Here is a 17,965-nt window from a genome sequence, read left to right as displayed (position 1 = left end):
AATGAAGATAGGGCAGGAGGATTCCCTGAGGAAGCTGGAGTGGTGAAAGGGAGCAAAACAAGTTGCATCTCCCCTGTCTCCCATTTGCACTGCATTCGGTGCTATTGGATCAAATTCCTTGTCCCCACTTATGCCACCCCAGTGCTGAGCCAGGTTTTGCATACGTCATGGAGGAACCAAACCGAACCTTCACCCTTGGTGGGAACAGCAGAGTGCAAGAGCCATTGGGTGCTGTGCAAAGGCAGGGGGTGGCAGACACTCCCCTCTGTGTCACCACTACAGCTAGCAACAAGCCAAAAGCCCCAGAGAAGAGCAAGATATGGTTACAGTAAGTAAAACAGGACCTGAAAAGGGTTTTTTGAAGTTCATATACAAAAAGCAACACAGTGAAAGAGAATGAGAAATATGGATACTACCATGGTTTGGAAAAAGCAAACAGGAACTCCTGGGATGAAAAGGTGAAATATAGCACGTTGAAGCTGCAACTGAAAAGAGGAGACTTGAAATCCAAGAGGAAATAGTTGATTCTATGTCGTGAAGCCTAAAGGAAATGGACAACAACCGCACTGACTCAATTCAATTAGGAAAAAAGATTTAATTTAATTACTTTCCACAGATCTTGGTGTCTGAGAACCAGTCAAATGCAGATAAAGGGCTGCTTTAAGGGTGAACATTTTCAGCAAAAGGCATCCAAAGGAAGCTGAACAATATAGGAAAATCCATGCAGAAGAAGATATATTTATCCTCCAAGTTTACTTACTCTTAAGTGAAGTATTTGCCAACTTTTTTCAATTAGTTTTCTCAGCTGAAAGAACTCTGAAATTGTGAAGCCTTACAAAGACACATGATTAAATTGACTTAGACAGGTGAGGTCCAGATCTCGCTAAAAGGTCATACAATTTAAACTGACAGGTATCACAGAAGACAACCTGACTAGTCCAATATATTTCCCCTTCTAGAAAAGCCAAGGACTTGTAGGCAACAGATGCTCATGGATGCTGCTACCAAAAATTATTTAACCTAGACAGTAAATAAAAGTTGTGGCTACGGAGAGCAAATGACACCAGAGCTCAATGCTGAGCCTGCCACTGCCTACATAATGGGACATCATCCCATATTTTCTGCCCTGCTGTTCTTAAGCCCCTTGCAGACTGCCTAATGCCAGGAACACCATACGCCTGCCACACTGATTTCAGATGCAGCGCAGTTACCTGAAGTGAGAGTTACAGAAAACAGCCCAGTCTGGCCCAGGTTCTGCTTCTCCTGCCAATGTTCATACCCCGATAATGAGAACAGAATCTAATCAGGCAGTTCATTACCTTCCGCATGGATGCTGACTAATTTCAAAAAGATTTTCCATCTCTCGGTGAGACTAAACTTCAGTAACTGTATGAAGATACATGTCATCAGGACACCTGAAAGTGTTTGAGATAATTTTAGATTGTTTTACTAGTCCTGCTTAGATGGAGATGTATAGTAGCCCCATTAGGCATAAAATTTAGTGCTTAGTGAGGATACAGGCAAGAGAACAAAATCTATCCAAGGTTTATTTAAAAACCCTGATTTAGGAGCATACCATCCTTTGTGAAAGATGAGAGACATTAATTTTCTCTCAGAACAGGGATACAGCTGTAACCTTGGCAAAAGGACCCAAGGAGAGAGATGGGCAATTTTGTATAGCCATGATTTCTTGGTGGAATAGCAGGTCAACATCTCCCAACAAAGTGTGCTTCAACATGCTCCAGAGTTGCCCAAAAAGTGAAATAATCAGTGTGAAATATTCATGGAGTGGCACAGACCCCTTCTTCTCACCTCAATGCGACTGAAGCAACAGCAGAAGTCAGTGAAGTGTAGACCTGGATAACTGAGAGCAACTTCACAGTTCCTCAGTTTTTGTATTTTGTGGGCAAAACAACCACATGAATCAAATATGCCTGCTTTCCCTGACTAGAACACACTTTTCATAAGGTGTTTTTATTTATAGACAAATAATACACTTAGCCACTCCGGACCCTGAGTGGCAGACAAAATGTTCTTTCAGAGATGAGTCAGACTGCACGCCTTGTAGCACTAAATTACAGAGGGATTTTCACTACACGCTGATTCCAGCAATATGAAAGGTCAGTACACACATATCTTCAGGTGCGAATGTGAGATGAGGAAATGCTTAAGCTTTTATCTTGTTTCCGAGTGCTTTGGGTTAAGCCCTACAGCTTTGCTGAAAGCTTTAGTGACTTATATCTGCTGAATGATAGTGTTAAATCATGACTGTACTGATGTCCTGCACAACACTGCTTGTGGACAGCTCGCCCCCATTGCCCACTTTTTATAAGAAGAGTACAAGGAGGTAATAGGATTGGAAGAGGGGCCCTATCATCTCCGCCTCCACTCAGTGAAACAGAAGCAACCATCCATGAAGGCTTAGCGTGCTAAGGCGCTTATGCCACTTTTGGAGGAGAGACATGGCAGACTGCTTGAAGAACTAATAGGAACAGAGCAGAAAGGAGAGAAAACTACACATAAAAAAGGCATTAAACACTGCCAGAAAGACAAACACAGAAGCAATTCCATGCGGCAAAGCTGTAGGATATAAGAGTGCACACAAGCTACTGGAATTTGAAATAAATACAACAAAAGGATCTCAGTCCAACAGGAAGGGTGAAAGGCACCTCACAGGGGAGCTTCATCGCGTTTGTGCTAGTTTGCTGCCGCTAAGATGCAAGATGCTTTAGGCCAGTAAATTTGTTCACTTTTCCCATCATAAGTTAAGGGAAGTCACAGTTTCCTATTGTAGAGGTAGCAGAGGGCTGCCCTTCAGCCTTGTGCAGCCTGGCACAGTCAAAGCCAACCTAGAACGAATAAATTTGACAGCTGCCCCTGAATGACATGAAGCCAAAAACTGGCTGTTTGCTCTGCCCCGAAACGTTCAGCGCTGCTGCATTTGTGGTTTGTTTCTGCCCTGTACCTTCAGGTCGTGACTGCCACCAGTTTTTTGTGAAGTACAACTTTAAAACAAAGAAAAAGCTTTCTGAAACTCTTGGGAAGAAGTGAAGCAGAAGAATCCTTTCCTTCCTGATTACAACAGCACTAGCATCCCCCACCAATCACACTCACCCTCAGAGACCTTGCATTTCTATTATTAGCACCACTGTTTTTTTGTTGCATCTTTACGTTTCAGTTCTGGGTTATACCACGGGACTACTCAGAATTTCTGCCTGCTTTACATTTCATAAATAAACATACAAGGGAGCAAAATCCCAAAGCATTCTTTATATGCATAAAAATGATTTACCAACAAACAGCAATCTTGCTATGAAAACTGATATTTTGCTCTTTCTGACAGTGCCTATGTGCAAATGGACAGCAGTGACTTTTATTTTTTTGTGGTGCTATTTCTCACTAACGCCATTTTCTGGTTTAGCTTTTAGTAGCTCACTGAAAACTCTCAAAATCTTCCTGATATTTATTTTATGGTAATAATACAAGTGATTACACTTTCTAAACCCAAACAAGTGCTGAAAAGTCCTCTACTTGTCTGAAATGAGTTTTTACTTGAAAGCCTTCTCCCCCCACACCAGCTCCAGGACAAGACGCAATGCAGGTGACTTCCAAACAGCCCTTGGTCAGTGCCAGTGCAGTTCCTTTCATTTGTTTCAAACCATTGACAGATAAGAAAGGAGAATGAGCCCCCCCCCTTTCAATCAGATACATGACAGATAATGGTTAGTTGTCTCTGCTATTCCCAGAGAGGCTTCCCTGACAAAACTGGCAGATGCCAAGAAGCTCTTGCTAATGTAATGTCCACATGGGCTTTAACCAGCGCAAAGAAAGCTGGGTCCTTTCTCTGTGCTAGCTTAAACTCTGATGTTTAGCTGCCATAGCCCAGAGAAAATAAAAGGCCTGAAGAGGAGAAGAGATCCAGCTGTTCACAGAATCATAAAACCATAGAGTATCTCAAATTGGAAGGGACCTATAAGGATCATTGAGTACAACTCCCTGCTTCTCATAGGACTACCTAAAACTGAATCATGGGACTAACTCCCTGAACTCTGGCAGGCTTGGTGCCATGATCACTTCCCTGGGGAACCTGTTCCAGCGACTGACCACCCTCTCAGTGAAGAGCCTTTCCTTAATGTCCAGTCTGAACTTCCCCTGATGCAGCTTCATTCCATTTCCATGTGTCCTACCACCACTGGTCACCATTCCCTGTAATGAAGCCATGGGCTGTGGTTTAATGTTTACTGACATTCCCAGGGCTGGGAATAACAATGAGAACAATACCTTTGAGGTGAGAAGGTACCATACACTAAGAGGATTAATTATCTCATTAAAATAAACATTAAAAGGAACCAAGGTCAGGGAGCTGAACCCAAACAAAGCCAAATCAGAAGTCAGACATGTCCTTGTAAGCACTAACGGAGATAAATGGAATTAACACTATTGAGCAATGAGGAAGCATCATGTTCTTAACCTCTTATAATCAGACCATTAAGTGCGCTCCAGCCTGGGAGGTGGGCGGACAAACCCGCTCTGCGCCTCTGTGTGTGCTGTGCGAATAACCAACTTCTGCCACTGTTCCCTCTGCCGAAAACAAACCAACCAACCACCGGCTACAATACTGTTCAAAATACTTAGAGGAGCTCTAGGAAACACAGGCCTGAGCCTGTTTCCCAACAGGCAGTGTGAGCCACTGCTTCGTGGCACGGCTCACACACAGAGGTGTCTCTGGGCATCTTCCCAGCACCGGCCCAGGCTGCCTGGCCAAGTGTGGTACTGCAGGGGCAGGGACAGGACTTGTGCTCTGGGGAGAGCTGCTCCGGGCAGCAGAAGCACTGAGAGCCTTCCTGGCACAACCACCAAGTATTTAACACAATTCCCTTCCTCTCCCGTTCTGCAAAAGGAGCAATGAGATCTGCAGTGTAATGTATTCAGCAAAGTTTGAATGATAAATGCTGATGGCATTTCCACTCACTGTTAATATTAAAAAGCTGGGGACGTCTCCCTCTCCTGAGGTGCATCAGTGCAAATCAGGAATATTTTAAATCGAAAGAGACTCAAGGCCAACTTGCAGTGAACTCTAAATTACACGGAATTGACACATACTGAATTTACGGATTCCGTTTAGCCCTGCACCGTCTGCATGGTGAGGTACGTAATGCCATGCCACACTTTGATTATAGCTGATTTCCTTTCTGGCAGGATCTGACAATCCTGGCCTTTTCCCATTATGTGCATAAAGCTATTTAAAACCTTAAACAGAATAAAGCTCACAGCTGTCCTTGTAGCAACTGTATATTTACAATATTGAGAAAAATAAAAGCTCTTTTTTTTTTTTTTTTTAAATGATTGAAGTCAACATTTATCTTTGTATGGAAGTGGATATGTGGATGTACTAAAATTGTATATACTTTTCTCAACACAGCTTCTCAGACACTGCATAACATAGAAGGTCTGTACAGAGTATGTACACATCATTTTGTCCTCTGCCATACACTTTTAAAATTCTTCCAGTTTCCTGTGCCTGAAATGTACCTGTGTATATAATATTTATAAGAGACTCATTTTTATCAGAGAGAGCTAATCAGAATAAATTTCAAAGACACTGCTGAAATATGCCATGAAGACGTTCGTGTTGCAGTTGTGGTTTAGAAGGAATTCTGGTCTCAGGAACCACAGCAAACCAGAGAAACTCCACAGCTCTCCAGTTGTTCTGGTTCAGACAGTGGCAATTAAAAAACAGAAGCTGAGCCATTACCTCTAAATGGCTTAGGGGCTGGAAGAGTGGCAGTTGCAACGGCTAGAAGTGGAGAAGAGAGTAAAGCTGAGCATTACCATATGACAAGTAAATTTTAGAGCATATAGAAATAATAGAGGTGACCGTGTTGCCATTTTGCATATCTGTGGAAAGCACAGAAACCGTCTCTATAAAGAACGCTGAGAAGGTGACAAAGGGTGTAAGTGCAAGGTGTCATTTTGCCTTACGTCCATGACCACACTCATCAAGTTTAGCTTTTATGCCCGTTTTGGCATCTGAGAAGAAAGGAGGTGGCTCCTTTACGCTCAGGTCTGATTGTCAGCACCAGTGAGCAACTTTCTGTCAAGGGCTAACCCAGGCGCTTGCTCAGAGGGGTGCACAGGGAGGCTGGGGGATGCTAAGCTCCTGGGGGTTAAACAGAATCAGGTGCTAGAGCCGTCACTGTTTGGTCCTGGCTTTGCAACAGGACCTACACCCCTGTCTGAGACATACTTGGTTTCAATAAGGTGAAAAATGAAATAGAAATGCCTCAACATAATCCTGCAAGGACCATGCTGAGCAGGGAGCTGGCTGTAGCAACTCAATGAGGAGCTTGGCACAAGGTGGGATTAGAAACCAAATTCTTCTCAGGGCCAAAGAGTGTTTTTGGAGGATGCGGGAAGCTGTGGCTGGGACCGGCTGCCTGGAGCCCATCCCTGGTGCACAAGGGGACGCAAGTTTCACTCAGGACATAGCTGAGGTTGCTCTAAGGGGAATAGCAGGCAGATGCCACCAAAGCAACAACACCATCTGGCATTTCTCCAAAAGTCATCACTCAAACTAACACAACACAGTCAAGGAAATGAGACCTGAAGCCTTTAAGATGATTTGCTGCATGCACCTTTAGAAAATTGATCAGCAAATTTTCACCATAAAACCTTTGGAGCCAATCGTTCACTCATGGAGGAAGAAAGAGACTGTGAAACTGCCACAATTTGGATCCGTTTCCAACGACTAATTTCTGTCCAAGAGGGGTAAGCTTGAAGAGAGGAGATGGCATGAACTCTAATACAAAACGGCCCTTCATGTCATAGATCCTCACATCTCAACCCAACTGCTCAGGGCCAGCGGCTTCTTCACCAGCAGCCCAGCTAATACAGGCCTGTTCTGTCCAGAGTTGTCAGGTTGAATTTAAAATGTACTCTGATGACCTGGTCAAACTGTTTTGTCTGAAGAAACACCATTTCCTCAGAGTTCAGCCATTTAATCCAGTTAAGTGTAATTAAAGCATTTGCACAAGTCTGAACTAATTTCTCTGTTTACAGAACAGATTGGATAAATATCCCTGTGAGAGGCAGAAAATTCATTACAGCAACAGCTTAGGTCCCTGTATTTCTAAGCTGTCTTGATATGAGGAAATTACTTCAGTACCCTAACATAAATCTATCATTTCAGTAAGCTCTTAATGTAAAAGCACTGTGGAAATAATGTCAACAACCTTGTGATGACTAATAAATAGACTAATGTACATCCAGCTGCACATAATAAACCTTTAGAGAGCCTAATGCCATCATAAACCACAGGAACAGGTATTACAATATTACAACTGAGGTTTTATACACAGGCACAACACTTCACTCATATTAATATTTATTTTTCCTCTTACTTTCCCCAGTTTGCTGCCCTTGCTGGCTCCAACACCAGCACTCTGAGCTGGTGCCTCACAGCACTCCAGCTCTCTCCGACTGCTTCTCAGCGTTCAGCTTTCTCAGCAACAAGTTCAGGAGCTGCTGCATTGCTGGATGAAGCTTTTTGTTTGCACGTTAGACAGAATTTTGACATTCTTGGTGTTTTGTGGGACCTGAAACTCCCAGGGCTCCACTCAGCCAGCAGGGACAGAGAGGAGGTGACTGGGCTGGTATTGCCGTGCAGATCTTTGCCCACCGAGAGCTGCAATGCCACCCAAATCCCATGCCAGCCACCGAATGACTGCAAAACCTCAATGACATTTCAGTTCTCTCTCGTGGTTCAAGGCAGTTGTTTTAGGCTATCTCTATGCTAATTACATACAAGACAAAGACACTAGTTAAAAACTCAGCTGTGCAACTTTGATTCTCATTCAGTAACAACAGACTCTCAGCATTTTGTCCCCCAGCTGAACTTACAGTTAGCTGAGGGTGTTAGCATGATTACAAAAATACTAAACTGATCTGTGCTACAAAACTGTGTAATATGAGTTGCAAGCAGATACAAGCATGTGGTGTAACTTTAAGGTCAGGAGGTACTAAACATGGAAGAACGTCTCTCAGTACCAATCTCCTGAGCATCCAAAAGTACACGTTTGAATTTAGCACAGCTGCAGATTAGGGAATTAGAAAGGATACTGGCTGTCAATTTACATTTTCAAATGACTGATATTTTTTTCCTATAAACATCTGCTTCTAAATGGGTTTCATTATGGCACAGACTTTTGGATTGGAGAATGTTTTCAAATTCTATTTCCTTTCCAAGTTTCTGTTGGGTATTAACAAATCTGTGTACATTCCAACCTCACAGGCAAAGTCCATTTGAGTAACCATTTCTCCTGTCCTTGCTTTAAAAAATCTTGAATAAATACAGCTACTGTTGCTAATCAGAAGCCTCCCAAAGAAGATGGCCCCCATGCCATGCTCGCTGCTTCCTGAGATCCTCCTGTTCTTCCTGACATGGGATGGGACAGTAAAAGCCCAGCTAGTAACTGCTGGTGTTTGCGGCTTTGCATTTCCTGACATCCCATTTCTTGCCCAGTTGCACTGCTTGAGATGTGAGCAAGTAGCTGAACACAGAGTAGTCCTTGTTAGGAGATGGATCCTGTCTCGGGGAAGAATGATTTCATAGTCTCCCAGCAGACAGATTATGCTGCTGTTCAAGCACCCTAGCAATTCCAAAATTAGTGTGTCTTTAGTTTGCATACAATAAAGGCATCAACAAAACACACTGCAGGCAGAGACAACCAGCCCTGAGAAAAGTATGGGAGGCATCGGAGTAGCAACTGCACAACCACTCTATTTATCCATTTTGGTCCATGTATCAGTTCACCACAGGAATCCTGGAGAATTTTAAGCGTCTCTCATTAATACACTGGAAGAGATCGGCTGATTACCTTGTGCTCATTAGAAGTGTGTGTGGCTACCAGAGATAATTGGAGAACTCAGTGAAATATTTGCCTTTCTCAGGCTGCAAATATTGCAGTTCCTCATTAGTCTACCCTGCTACTGCCCATTGGCTCAGTAAGCAGGGGTTTGCAACCTGAGAGGACAGTGGATGAATTCCTAATAAAACATGGCAAAGTGCTGTTTTTTATTTCTAGAGTTTCAGCACAGTGTGCTACACAAAGCAAAGTTTCTGGTACTGTTTTGTCCGTGCAAGAGACAAGGCACTGTGAATAAACCAATGTAAAAAAGGACGTGACTAGATGCCATAGGAACAGCGTAAAGATATTAAAATGGACTTTACAAACCTGAAGAAGAAAAGCACACATTAAAACTGCTTAAAATTTCGTATTTATGTTTCATCATTTCAGGCAGAAGAACAGTGAAATGAATTGAGTCCAAAATAGTTTTGTATTACATCAGTGCTCGTCCATGAACTGCACCAACACATTCACACAGGTTTGAGTAAGGAGAGTCCAGTGTATTCAGACTTCCAAGAGCACCGTGGACACAAATGCAGCTCACAGCCTCCCTGCCATAGAGCTGTGACACGACAGTCCCTGAAGAACAATTTCACCAAGTGATTGTTCACTTGTGAATGAAATACTAAAGTACCAATTGTACTAAAGTACCAAAAGAGCTTGTGTAAAACAGCATTCCTCTGTGGACTTTGAACAGACACACTCCGACTTACACCATCTCACTGTAAGTACTGAAAGCTAAATGCCTGCATCTGATTTCACTGCTGCTAACTGGCTCTGAATTACAGCAGATACATGAACATAAACCCCAATCTTGATTAATCTCAAACTTTTAATAGGGACAGGTGGGGGGAGCTCTCCGTTGAAGTGAAAATCTTTCTAATTGGCCCATGGCAACTACTTTACAACAGAAAATCTTGAAAACAACCCTCCAGAAATGCCAGTACCACTTTGAAAAACCTTGTAGTTTCACAGCACAATTTAGTTCTAAATGATTATATAATTACATTTGTGAACGTAATCCTGTGGGGTATTATTCTAATTATAGACCACAATCCTTCTTAGCAGCTTTCAGAGAAATAATTTGCGTAATGAAATGAAGGTTTCCAGCTGCAGCAAACAAACCAATCTCAAACCTTTTTTGTAAATGACAGGATATTCTTAATGGTGTGATCAAACTTGGATCAATCCGCTGACTCTGTATTTGCCTGGATTTGGGGGATTCCTTATTCCAGAGTAGAAAATGGTTGAGGGCAGCACACTACCTGAAGAACCCACAGGCATTGTCTAAGATGATAAATAATGCAATAAAATTAAAATTGAGCCCACAGCTATTCCGTTCAAGTGTGACAGCACCACCACAGCTCCACCACTCCAAGTGCTGCTGTACACAGAGGCTGAAGACAAGGGACTCCTGGACTTGTGGACATATTTACTTTGATGATCCAAAAGGAAATTTTGCTCAAAGCAGCTTTTATCTGTAAACACTGAGCTGCATCACAGAACAATGAATACTGTTGAAAAGCAAGCAAGCAAGCACACAGTAACTCCAAAGAGGTGCAGCAGCCTTCACCTTGCTACACTGTGGTCTTTGTAGATAGTGTAAATGTCCCTGTAGACACTCCAACATCACTGAATAGTGCTCCATGATACTGGCATGTTATCTGTGCCTTGGGCTAAAATCTATTGACTCTCCCAAACCCATTATCAGTCATTTGTTGACACAAAGAGCACCTACAAGCAGCACTTCACTGTTGCCTGTTTCATTCGGGGTTATCTGCATGCCTCTTGCTGTATGAGCCGTCCTGTGTGTCAGCCAGAAGTTTCCTGAGATTGTGTCCAGCTTCCCTTCCACTGCTCTTTGTGTAACATCTTTACACAACCCTTCACCCAAGGTAACGAGGGAGCTGATGCCAGTGGAGAAGCACTGGAGCAGCCTTTGAAGACAGGTTTACAGAAGCTAGAAATGGGAAGGACCCATCAAGCCAGTAAATCTACCTTCCTGCAAGAGCAGGATGTAGGTCTTCGATCAAGAGTCCACTGGAATATCAGGCAACATAGATGGAATACAGAAAAAAGGTCAATAACTAATTATTTAAAACACAACAATTTATCTAGATTATTTTGCTGGTTGCACAGTAAAACCCAGGTTCTGAATTGGGCCAGTGTTCTTATCTAGACAACATGCACCAATATAATTAAACCAGGGCTTCAGAGTGGGCTTTCTGTAACTCTACAATTTTGTCACTACTGTACCTGATGAGAGTTCGCAGCTGCTGAGCTGGTCTGCACTCAGGAGAGCAGCCCTAAAAGCACCAGTTTCAGGACAGGACAAGCAGCAGGAGCTCTGAAAAATCTGAAACGCAATTTTATTCCCTTTTTCTAAAATACACCCCCTCCCTCAAATTTGATTTCAGAATTAAAGTCTCCATTCCCCTGCTTTCCTACTGGTCTTAGGTTTCAGCATGCAGACGTCATGCAAGGCATAGGTTTCAAGGGAGACTTAGTGAACTGTAAAGACCAATTTCTTTTACTGTATCATCTGACAGCATTTGGAAACAGTAGGCAGCCATGTGGAAACAACTAATTGTAAGTGGGGTGTTATTGCAAGCGAGGACGCTCACAGATGGCCAGATACAAACAAAAGCAGACCCACCACTTGCTCTCCAGTGTGCTTCATACAAATACACTGTGGGCACCCATCTTGGCAACTCTCACTGTGTTGTGTACGAACAGCAGCCCCACAGTGCAAGCGCCCCTGACTCTACTTCCTAGAACGACAGCAGCTTGCAGTTGCAGCAGAATAGTGTGACCTGGTGAGCAAAATTACATGCTACATTGGGCTGAGTGAGGCAGCAATGCATGGCCCACTGCACGCAGCTTGCGTGGGGATGAGGGAAGGTGGTGTTGCTGCTCTGTTGCAATTGCTCCTTTTTAAAGATGTTTAATCTTATCTTTGACGCTCAGGCACTTCATTCTCCCCTTTCCCAGTGATCATCCAGAGCAGACAAGGTATGAGGTGACATTTCCTATCATGTATACATGTCAGGGAGGTTTGCAGCTTGAGGATGTGCTGTTTGTCTGCACATAAGGAAACAGCAGATGTTGGGGAAATACAGAAAATACCACCCTATTTATTATGATGATTTTGAATACATAAAATTCATTCAGACAGTACAGGAAATCCCATATTAGTTTTTGTAATCCCAGTCCTAGCTGATGGGTTGTAGGAGAGCTCTCAGTCTGGATTTAGACTGTGTTCTCCCCAGACTTATGCCTTCCTATAGCACTATAGATAAACATTACGACTGGGCAGATAACAGGTACATCACTACAGCAAACTACATTGAGAAAGATGAGCAGGAAATGCTCAGAGGAACAGAGAAAACAGAGGCTGAACCTGTTCAGTGTGACCTGTATGTTTTGGGCTCAAGCTTACACATTCACATGCCTGGAGACTGTCTTAGTTAAGCCAGTTTACATAAAATGAGTTCTTTTCTTACTGTCTTACTCCATGGTTCTTCCTTAGGCTTTTTTATTCTTACTTCTCTGAAGAACCAACCAGTAGGTTATTGATCACCTTGTTTTGGCCCAGCGTTATCACAGATGTTGATTATTTGTGTTATCATTACTTATGACTGTGTACGCTTTGATCAGCTATAAAATAAGAATACTCACACCAGATTCAACACGTGGGATGGCTGCAACCGTACAGTCCAAGATGAAGGCACATGACACAAGAACATCTGAGAATGACTGGCACTTGCTGTAGTTTTAGTCAAGCACGTTTACTGGGCCAGGGGAAGAAAACAGATACGCCTAGAAAACAGATACGCCTATTTTATGTAGCTCTTCTTTTACAACAGTAGTGTTTGTAGAATCGGTAGTCAGTTTGAACTGCATTCTGTACATTGCATTATATATGTAAATTAATTCCTATTAATCTTTATAATGTTAAGCTGCTGCTAAAAATGTTCATTTAAGGACTGCCTTTGTTCTTCTGTCTCCCTAATTGCAATTCCCTTCAGTCTCTTCTCCCTGTATATTGAAGTACTTTATTAATTTTGTCACGTTAATCTGATCAGCACTAAACACACTACAATTTCTAAAGACCTAACACATGAAGCTAAGCTATAGTGACATGCAAACAAAAAGCCTAATGTGCAACAGGCAAAGCAGCTCTCAAGGTGCCTGTCCCATGAGGGGGTGACAATCTCTGCCTTACGTCTGGCCACGGCCACCCAACCTCCACCGCCCTGTGGTCCAGAGCCAAGCAGAGCTGTAGCCCAGAACAGAGAGGGCAGGCGAGATGAGGCAGGACACGCAATTAAAAACTCATTAAATAACAAGAGGGTTAAGTGTATCATCAGAAAGGAAGGGATAAAAGCCTGACAATGGCAAAGCCACCAAGCTCTCTGTCGTTCTGCATATTATTGAATGGAAGGCCTGAAGCAGAGAGGATTATCTCTGAATGTTGATTACCCAGACACTGTATGTCAGAACATAGTACCCAGGTCTGTGGAACTGGCATTAATTCTGAAACAGACAAGATGAAAACAGAGAAGTAACTATCAAATAGAATTGTCTTCCTCATTACAGGATGGACATGATAATAAGCTGAGCTCTTATGCCAGCAAAAAAAATCTGCAAAGAAAGCAGGAATTCATGAAACAGTATGTACTCATAGGAACAAATTCCTATTTTAAGATTCATTTCCATTTAAAAAAAGTGATATACAGAAAACTGTTGCCAATTTAAACATATCAATACTTAGCTAGAAATTTATTTTCCTCTTCCCTTTATGTTTACTAAATTATTGCAAGATTTTAGCAAGTGTTTTGGCTAATATCTGATTGAAATGTAGATAATTCAATGTTCAGGTGATACTGAAATAGGGTTGTGCTATAAAACTTGCCTGGAGCTCCGAACAGAAGCAACAGCAGGCACAAGCAGATTTCTCTGACTGAGCATATTTTCTCTCACCATGTGATCGTTGATTAAGTTTTGCCTAATAGGTAGAATGTGATTGATCTCATTAGCTAACTAAAAAACCAACTATTTTTCTTTAGTAAACATGAAGAGTCTGAAAACTGAATTTCAAAACTTGCTTCATAAACAATCCACAGCTTGTCAGCTTTATCCTTGCTTACACTATTTATTCAATACTTCTGAAGGCAGAAATTGTAGAACTGGTTTACAAACATTTCATTAATCCCAAAGTAAAAAACAAACAAACAAACAAACAAAAAAACTTGTAAAAATGATCACTATCCTCTAGAAATTAACTATCCTACGACAAAATCATTTTTTCCTTAATCACAGAACCAAATTCTTATTAAAAAATAAACTTTTGCCAGTTTAAAGGTCAAAATAAGTAGGACATGAAAAACTAAAAGATAAACTGCAACAGTCCAGTCTGTATACTCAATATTAAAGAACACACATATGCTCAGAATAAATTTCCAAAGCCTTTTACCCACCACTTCGTGATCTTCAATTAATAACAGTAGAAATGGAAGACAGTCCTATACTAACTGCTTCTCTGAAAGCAAGATGTGTTGAGCATATAGCTCACCTATATAGCCTACACATAGTTTTAACACATTATCTAGGTACTTGTAGCCTGATGAAATGCAAGAAGAAAAAAAAAGGGACAGCAAGTGGTAAGGAATTCCTTTCCCCATCTCTGCATCTAAAAGATAATTTGTAATTATAATATTTTCAAGCTCAGCTCAAATCAGGAAGATTTAAATTTCATATACAATTTTATGCACAAAGTCATACTGACTTAGCAAACATGACTGTATCACTCATATTTGCTGTGAGAGTTTTGTTAAACTTATTTAGAAAGGGTGTGTTTTGTAAACTTTCATTCTCTGTTCAAAAAGGCTTCAAATCATGGAACATTTGAGGAGGAGACGAAATTGATTCGGATTAGTGGTTAAAGGCTTCAGCCACAGTCCTAGTCTTGTTGACTTGCTCACAGAGCGTGGTTATGGCTGACTGAAATGCCCCAAATCATTATTTATTCTTGTCTATTCTTAGGGGCTAACCAGGCAGAATTGCTCAGTGGTGCTGATTGCTTCACAAAGTGCTTGACAGAAGTTTAATTCTACGGTTTAGAAAAAGTTTCTGATGCATATGGTGAGCACAGGGGTCACCAACCACTATCCAGAGCTGACGCAAGCACAGCACACACAGGGACTGGCACTATCCCCTTCGGGCTGGTCAGGATACAGGACAGCAAAGCGGAACGTTTTTTGACAAGCTGCTGAACAACTTTTGCCTGGAGTGTGAAAGATACATGAAGTACACAAACAGTGAAGAAAAACAAAGCAACACTCGTATTTTGACAAGGCACAAAGCAGGAAACGGACACCTAAACTAATTTTACATAGAAAGATTTTTAAGGGATCAGATCCAAAATACTGCACGCTGCAGCACAGCCGCCGAGACAAGGGCGCAGGGGGATGGCATGGAAGGGTACATGCTGCCAATGTTTCCTCAAAGCTGGTGTGTGGTCTGGGAACATAGGGATGACACGCTGCTCTCTAGTCTAAAGAGATACCAAGGGGGCAAATGTTGTTGCTAAAACTGTGTCTATCCAGCCTTCCTGAGCAGCAATATTTCTGCTGGGAGTGTTCACCGGTGCAACTTCTACCAGTAAGCAGGTGAGCCCCAGAAGACTGTAAATTGGCTTAGACCTTTCCTCTGATTGAAGAGGAAGGCCTGTCCCATTCAGCATGTACTGAAGCACCAGACTGGCTAACACTGTACACATATGGAGTTTGGTGCCTTTTTTTTTCTGATCTGTCTTAATTTCTAAGTAAAAATCCTATGTTTTAAACAGCTGTTGGTCAACACTGCCGGCTATCAGCCTTCAAACAGGACACCTGGGTCACCTGCTTAAAACCTGAGTTTGCTGTTCCCATGGTGCTGGATTGATCCATGGGAGCAGGTAAAACTGTTGTGGTACTGAAAACACTTCATAACCATGAGTGTGAATTAATGCTTTGACTGTTAACGTGAGAATATTCTCGTAAGATAAATATGGGAAATAGCATCTAGCTTTAAATACTTGAAATAAGACTCACTACATGGCTCCTACAACCCAGAAGATATACATAAGCCAAATCCAAACTATGAGACTCTGCTAGGGATGCAAAAAATGGGGCAGGAGCAGCTTAAGCATTATTACATATTTCTGAAAGGTGCACAGTGGGTTTCTGAGTGCTCAGTTTCCACAGAAACTAAGCTATGAATTTCTTGTCTTTTGAAAGTCTAAGTCTTATTAGACACATAATTTTATTACAGCTTTATTTAGTGGAAACAAATACATTTGGTAAAGTTTGGAAAACTTGAGCTCTGAAAGCCTTAAAATTATCATTATCCCCATCTATTGTAGACTTACGCAAACATAAGCATGAGTTTCATAGCAGTACTGATCCAGTGCTAGTGGTGATGATTCAAATTATTTTCAATCTTCCAGTGAAAAGACTGTATTCAAGGCATATGGGCCATAAAGGTTAAGTAAGTCTTGACAGAACTACAAAATATTTACAATCAAGGCCAACAGCCTCAGAGATGTGGAAGTGTGAGAGGAAAGTCGTGTCTGCCTTCTGCAGCACAGGGGATTGAGATTCTGTCCAACTCCTCACATATTTGATTGTTCGATTTATTTCCTGGGAGCCCTTCATTTCAGATGGTATTCTACTTCTTTATCTTTTTTGTGCACATTTTAACTTGTTTACTGATTTACTAAGCAACTTTATATTAGCTCCCACCCAAAGGACTGCTGAAACTGCTCCAAGTATTTACTTTCAATCAGACAGCTTTTCTCTTTCATTTGTTTTCCTGACATTATCGGTACCTTCATATGAAAGAAGCAGCTCCAGCAGTGCACCTCTATCACAGTGGCTACAAGTTTTAATCAGAAGGTAGAGGAAACAAATCAGAAAAAATTAATACAAATAGGATACTTAAACTTTATAACATGACTCTCTCACAACTTTATGTCAAAGACATGATAGCTACTGCAATAGGAAAAGTTCCTTCCCAGTGAATAATTGAAGAATACTCTTCTGAAGGTTTTTCAGAGTCAATTTACAGAATGCAGCTGTCTCCACTCAGATGAAAGTCCCTGCTAAAAGGGACAAATTTCTCTTTCTGATAGGATTAACTTTACAGCATCTACACCGAGGGGTCCCCTGCCCCTCTCAGCCCCAATGTGACATGCCTCTCACAGAGATAGGAGAGGTCTGCATGGGAAAATGGCCTTCCAGTAAAAAAAAAGGGCAAAGTATCCCAATACTTATGTAATAATATTATTTCTGATAGTTACCAGCAATTTCAAAAATGTATATGCTAATTTTCATTTTAACCCAGTTAAAATTAATCTCTCTTTCAGTGAGCCTTGTCAATCAGAACACATGCATGTAGGTTATAAATGCTGAAGTTCCAATAGCAGTTGCAAGGGAGGGAAAAGATGCTGAGAGTTCCCCTTCAGTGTATCTTACGTGACTCTGCAATTTCTAGCAGCTTCTTCCCTGAGCAGGACTTTGCAGCAGACCCAGATTGTCACTGCCATCACTGAAGGCCAGTATGAAAACTCCTTTGATTTCACAAGCAAATTTCCAAGCTCATTTCTGCTGAAATCATCAAAGAGCCAAAGGAAAACACCAAGAAAGTACCAAAGAATGGCACTAACTATAAGCCAGGTTTCCATTATCCCCAGACACTATTGGGAGTACAAAGAGCTTAACAATGTATTAGGTGATACATACAGGCAGATTATTAAATAGTCATATTCGTTCTTCTGAAACAAACCCCTTTGATTCCAGCAGAGCCAGAACAGTACATATGCTGCCCAACTCCAGGTTTGACTTGGCTCTTCCTGCTGCTCCTAATTCAAACTATGAAGCAGAAAAGGAGGGGGGGGGAAACCACTCCCCCCACCCCAAATGAACCAGTTCTCATGTTCCTGAATTTCTGTAGCTGATGTGTTGGTGACATTTTTCATCTTGACAGCACATTCAGGAAACGTGACAAATTCAGGCAAC

The 17,965-nt window shown here is 41.8% G+C and overlaps 1 long non-coding RNA gene across 3 annotated transcripts in view; it reads right to left on the bottom strand.

The window, feature by feature from the left end:
* The window catches only part of LOC136107181 (uncharacterized), a 223,080-nt gene that overhangs the window by 24,184 nt on the left and 180,931 nt on the right, over positions 1 to 17,965 (bottom strand). The window lies entirely within an intron of this gene.

Source organism: Patagioenas fasciata, chromosome 13, assembly GCF_037038585.1.
Source record: "Patagioenas fasciata isolate bPatFas1 chromosome 13, bPatFas1.hap1, whole genome shotgun sequence".
NCBI classification, from domain to species: Eukaryota; Metazoa; Chordata; class Aves; order Columbiformes; family Columbidae; genus Patagioenas; species Patagioenas fasciata.
The sequence above is the reverse complement of the archived record's forward strand: the minus strand, read 5'-3'. Positions and strand labels throughout refer to the sequence as shown.